Source organism: Lissotriton helveticus, chromosome 7 (genome assembly GCF_964261635.1).
Source record: "Lissotriton helveticus chromosome 7, aLisHel1.1, whole genome shotgun sequence".
Lineage (NCBI taxonomy): Eukaryota > Metazoa > Chordata > Amphibia > Caudata > Salamandridae > Lissotriton > Lissotriton helveticus.
Window position 1 is genome coordinate 841,048,399 of NC_136068.1, and position 5,856 is coordinate 841,054,254.

Genomic DNA, 5,856 nt, shown 5'->3' on the forward strand with positions numbered 1-5,856 from the left:
CATTGTCATCCACGGATGTCATGTTTATTTTTGATGCTTCCTTACGGTCGCAGGAGTACTTGCAGTATGAATTCGTTCATCCTGCTCCTCTGGCTATGCGACCTTTGGAGGACTTCCATTGCATCATTTACACTGATGGGTCGGCGCAGGTTGCGCATGGCTCTAAACATGCCTACGTTTCCGCATGCGCCATTGTGGTCGGTGCTATGTTGAATGATGAGTTCGTTTCCAGGGAAGTGCACACGTTGCCCCTGGGCGATTGCACCGCACAGTTGGCAGAGCTTCGTGCTCTCTTACTAGCTTTGGAGTACGCAGATCCAAGTGTTACTACTCTAATTGTAAGTGATTCTTACTACTGTGTCCAGTCTTACAATGAAAACTTGTTCTTTTGGATTCAAAATGACTTTCATGATTCCAAGGGTAGCACAATAAAACATAAAATGATCTGGGTTCGAGTGGCAGAGCTTAAGGCTATGTTGCCACTCGTTTATGTGATTCATACTCTCGGTCATCAGCGCGTGGGAGTTCACGCTGTTGGCAACTCGCTTGCTGATGAAGCGGCGAAATCAGCAGTATCTACATACTTAGTTGCAGCAGTTACTAGGTCTAAAACCAAGATTGATAGCGACATCTTGGCAGCGATTGCTGCCTCTGAGAAGGGAAGTAAACATCCTGCGGGATTCCCTTCGAAGTATATATACCACTTAAGTCCCGAAAAGGTTCCTTTTGTGACAATTCCTGATGTTGGGGAACGGCTGATTCCCAACTCGGATCGCAGAGCAGACTTGATTACAGCGGCTCATGAAGGTGTGGCGTCTGCGCATGCGGGCGTCTCGGCCACTGTAACTCAATTACAATTACGTTTCTGGTGGCGGGGACTGTACAAACAGACGCGTGATTATGTCCTTCTTTGTGACATATGCCAGCAGATTAAACCTTCAACTGCTACGCGTCCGCCTCAGACTCAGTTGTACATTTCTAATAAACCGCTAGGCTGTGTTTATTTGGATCACTGCGGTCCATTTTCATCTGATACTGCGTATAAATACATCTTAGTAGCAGTTGACTCATGCACACGCTTTGTGTGGGTATGGCCACATCGCAGCGCTGATTCACGGACTGTCATTAGAGATTTGCGTATCTTTATAGGGATTTTTGCCTGTGGTACCTTCCATTCGGATCAGGGTCCGGCTTTCGCCTCTAAGGCGTATAAGGATGCCATGATTTCGATGGGGGTCCAAGTCAAGTTTTCGTCACCCTACAGACCTGAGGGTAATAGTGTAGTTGAACGAATGAACCGTGATTTAAAGCAATCTTTGACAGCCCGAGTTATAGGCACTGGCAGAAACTGGCTGGCTCACCTCTATGGCGTGCAGCGTGCTCTTAATAATCTCCCTAGAAGGTCTCTGGGTGGGCGGACCCCATACGAAATGCTCTTTGGCATCAAGATGTACGTCCCTGACCTTGACGGTCTAGACTCTGTGGTTCGCGCCACTTCCTTTGACGCAGATGAACATTGCAATGTTTTACAGAATCTACAAAAGACCAGAGACAGTCTTGCAAAGGAACATTTGCCCTCCGCTTCGGATGATGCGTTGCAGATCCCGGTAGTTGGCTGGCTACCTCAAGTTGGAGAACTGGTTCGAGAGAAGATCGACAACAAGAAAGAGTTTGGTCCCTCCTATCGAGCTCCTGTCCCGGTGCTTGGAGTGAAGGGCACAAGAACAGTCATTTTACCACCACTTCCTGGTCGTAAGGAAAACAGGTTTATTTCTATTGACAATGTCAAGATACACAGAGTGGCCGATTCTTCTTAGCATGACACCGGCTGTTTCCTGTCCTTCCATTGTGAGAAATTCAATTATGCCCACTGCCTCTAATATTGAACCTGAAGTGGCCATCGAATTACCTGCTGTTTCCAGTCCATTATTAAATAATTTGCCCGGAACTAACATGGATGAGACAGACTATACATACCCCACTGATTTGTCCATGCCTGACCTGCAAGCTCGTTTAGCCACGGAATCCAGATTTTCATTTGACTCTGCTTCCCTTGCCTCGAAAAAACCCTCTCAAATTGCGGTATATGCTAGCTTGTTTAAAAAACATTTTTTGATTCCTCCTTGGATATACATTTGGCTGGTCCTTTTTTCGGTTTACCTTTTTATGTCAATTGGTTTTATATTTTATTTTTTTCGGATTATGAATGGACACTATGTCGAGGAGAGAACTTGCATTACTCATTTAAATGGAACATTGGCCCCACTTTCCTCTTCACATTCTACACACAGATTAAAAAGAGACTTGACTTTGGTTAACATCACAGCATGGCCTGTTCTGGATGGAATCGCGTGGGATGCAGTTCGTTTTCAGATTCATGGCCCAACGGAAGTCGTTAATGTTCCTAATGTACTAAGAGTTAATATGGGGGATGTGGTGAAACAAAACATTCGTTCTGATGATTGGGATGTTAATGCTGTGGAAAGTTTGTTTTCTGATTTGAAATACTATGCTGCTTTTGATGCTGAGGATTTATATTTAGAATCTGCTAATTATGGTGAATTGTTCTGTTACCAACATTATGGCAATCACTTCTTACACAAAACATCTTCCCGAAGGGAGGCTGTTAATTTTACTCAGTGGGAACATTGCCCAGCTCCTACACAAGGGAGTTCAGAAACGTTTCTTAAAAAGTATACTTATTTCACTGACTTTAACCAGTCCAATCCCGAGTCCTTTTATTTTAAATTTCACAAACCGCCACTGTCCAAGGTTAGACTTACCGATACAAAATTGTTGTACTCGAAGGCCTTCCTAGATCAATTAGTTACTGGGGGCTATGAGTTATGGAAGGAAACAATAGACCTTAAATCGGTTTGGGGTTCAAGGGCCTGGCAGGTACGAGGCACTGAGGCTTTGCACCGTGCATGTCTCATCCCGAATCATATGTTGTTTTTAAATGAAACCATTTCCCAGACCACATGCTTTGGATTGGCTACATCTAAAAGGTTAAACACCCCGTCTTTCCCGGAGTTGGAGGAATATGAGGATTGGAGTAATTTTACTCAATTGTCCATTAAAGATATACAGGCTCTGCTTCTTAATTCCTCCTTTAACATTTCCAGTATAAATCCCAAGGGTTGGCTGCTTTGGCACCGTAGTGCTGATTCTTGCCAAAAAAGGTTTTTAAATATAACTGACAGTTTTAAGACTGTTAGATCTGATCCCCGGTTTGATTTGAGTCATACTGTCACCTCTTACTCTGTGGGCAAGTTGTGTCAAGCTTGGCTGAAACATTCAACTTTACCTGCGGTTAAGTATCACCTTTCCAAACTGAATGCAGACGTGGATTTGAATGATTTCATTAAAGGCCCAGCTAGTGGCAGGTCGAAAAGGTGGTTATATGGGGTTTACAATGAAATTTGGAAACTCTCACAGATTGAGGCTGCTTCACGCCTTAGGGCTATTGATCAGGCGAATCTTGAGAAAGTGCTTGCAGTTGTTGACAATAGCATTAACGTGCTTTCCTCTAGAATTTACACATTAGATAATATTGTGTCGTCTGTTGTTGATATTGTGCATGATGAAGTGTCTGTATTATACCATGGTCAAAATCAATTACGTTCAATCATGCAGTTTGCATGGACACTTCAGACTCTGAAAATGGGTAAAGTTCCCTGGGGATACATGAACGTTTCCTCTTTATTTGCACCGTTTAATTTGACAGACAAACAACGCTTGCTTTCAATGCGTGATGCTTCCTTTTCTATGCTACATATTGAAAGGTTGGAATCTTTACCTTTTTCTGTGGCAGAAGCCACTGCTGCTACGTGGCTTATCCACGGTTTAATAACGCTGCCTTTTGCTTTATATAAGTTTTCAAATTGTATGAAATATGTGCCAATAGGTCGTTTTGAACCCTTAGGTAGCGGTTTTCTTCATGAGGTCTGGTCACTCCCATACACATACAGATGTTTCAAGGATGAACAAGAAGTTTATCTAACAGGGGATGAGTGTACTGAGACGCCAGATCATTCTTTAATGTGCAGACACATACAGTTACACGGTTCATGTAACAAGGACCGACCGAATATGGCTTGCGTTTTACAGGGCACGCCAGTTCCTGCTATCATCCCCACGTTTAAATTGTTAGAGAATGGTAGTTATTTAATGCTCAATAATGAAAACTGTTGTGGTTTAATTAAAGGTATAGCTTTCATAGTAACAGTAAGTGAGCGAGTTATTTGCTGCAGAAATGTTCTTTATCCTCCCACACGTGAACATAGGGAGTCTTCCATTTGGCCACAGATACCGACCTTGGGAGCAGAATTCAGCGGCATGGCTAGAATAAGAGCTCTATTGTCCCAGAAAGAGGTGGCCTTGAGCTCGGCCCGTGAAACTTTCGTGCTTCACATTGCTAACACCCGTACGGAGGTTCAGGCTCTTTTAAACACTGATTTGCCTTTGCATTTCGGAGCCATGGTCCGTTCTATCTTTAACGCATCCTCCACAACGGGCCTAGCACATTTTTTTAAAGTTGTTAGCGGTGGTCTCGTGACTTCCTTTGAGAAGATTTTTGGAGTCATCCCTGCCTTCTTCCATTCTATTTTTTCGTCCTTATTTGGAGGGTTCCCGTTTTTACTTGCATTAGCGGCTGGCGCATTGGTGGTTTTTTGCCTTTTTAAATATGGATGCCCTTCCTGTGCAAGACCACGCACAGCTGCTACTGACGCGGTTTCGCAACCGCATGCTTGATTATTATGGCACACTGCCGTTGGCGACTCTAAGCACGGCGTTTGGATTATCTTTTCGGTTCTCCTATTTCACCTGTGTCCAGCCTGTATTTCGCTGCCTGACCTGTGATTTCCTTTGGGCCATTGATTTGTGTCTCTGCGGACCAATATCTTCTGACGTCGATTTTGATCAACTGATGAGTCCTATCATTGCTCACGAGTTGGTTTGTTCTGACGAAAGGATTATGGCCTTGGCGGTGGCACATGGACTAATGGGTCCCTGGGATGTGTTGTCTGCAGCGCGAAATTTCTTGGAACGAAGTTTTCTTGAAAACCCACCGAGCTGTCCTCTGATGGTTATAGAGGATCCGGTGCTGGAAGATCACGTATGTTCCTTTCATCTTTTAAATTGGATGGCTGAACTGTTTTCGGATGAGGACAGTGACTTCCTCCTGGAGGCTGTTGCGGCTTACTTTTCATATACAGTCTTATCATAGACAATGCCTCAAATTGACATGCTGATTGATAGCATTTCCTTGATTTTATTGACTTTTGGTCAAGACATTTTATTTTTGCTTGCCTATTGGCTTGAGCCACATTATACTTGTGGGCTATTTTTTAGCATTAGTTTTTATATTTGAATTTTTATTCATGCTCGTTTATAATTGGATTCTGCTCTCATGCGATGGCACTTCTGTTATCTTATTTAGTCCGTTCTCGGATCATGGGGGGGTGTTGTATAGCTCCTATATATCCTTATATCGTGTTAAGTTAGCATAGGTACATTTGAGATTTAAACACCATTTTTCCTTTTTTGCAACTTCTGCACACGACCCTTAATTGTTGACTTAGCTTTCAACCTAGTGGTTTGCCGTGGTGTATGTGAGAATAATATGTTATTGCTCTGATATCAGTTTTGTTTAATAAACCATGTCTGCACGGAGAGTGCTGAAGTTTCAGGAGCAACACGATATGGAATTGTTATGAGGTCTGATCTCCACGCCTTCATAGTCATAACACAAGTGCAGCCTTTGCCAACTTGGGCTTGAGGCGGGATTGATATTGCTTTGCACGAGAATTGTTAACACACTTGATGCGGTGCACATGCAGAGAGAGCTGGTGT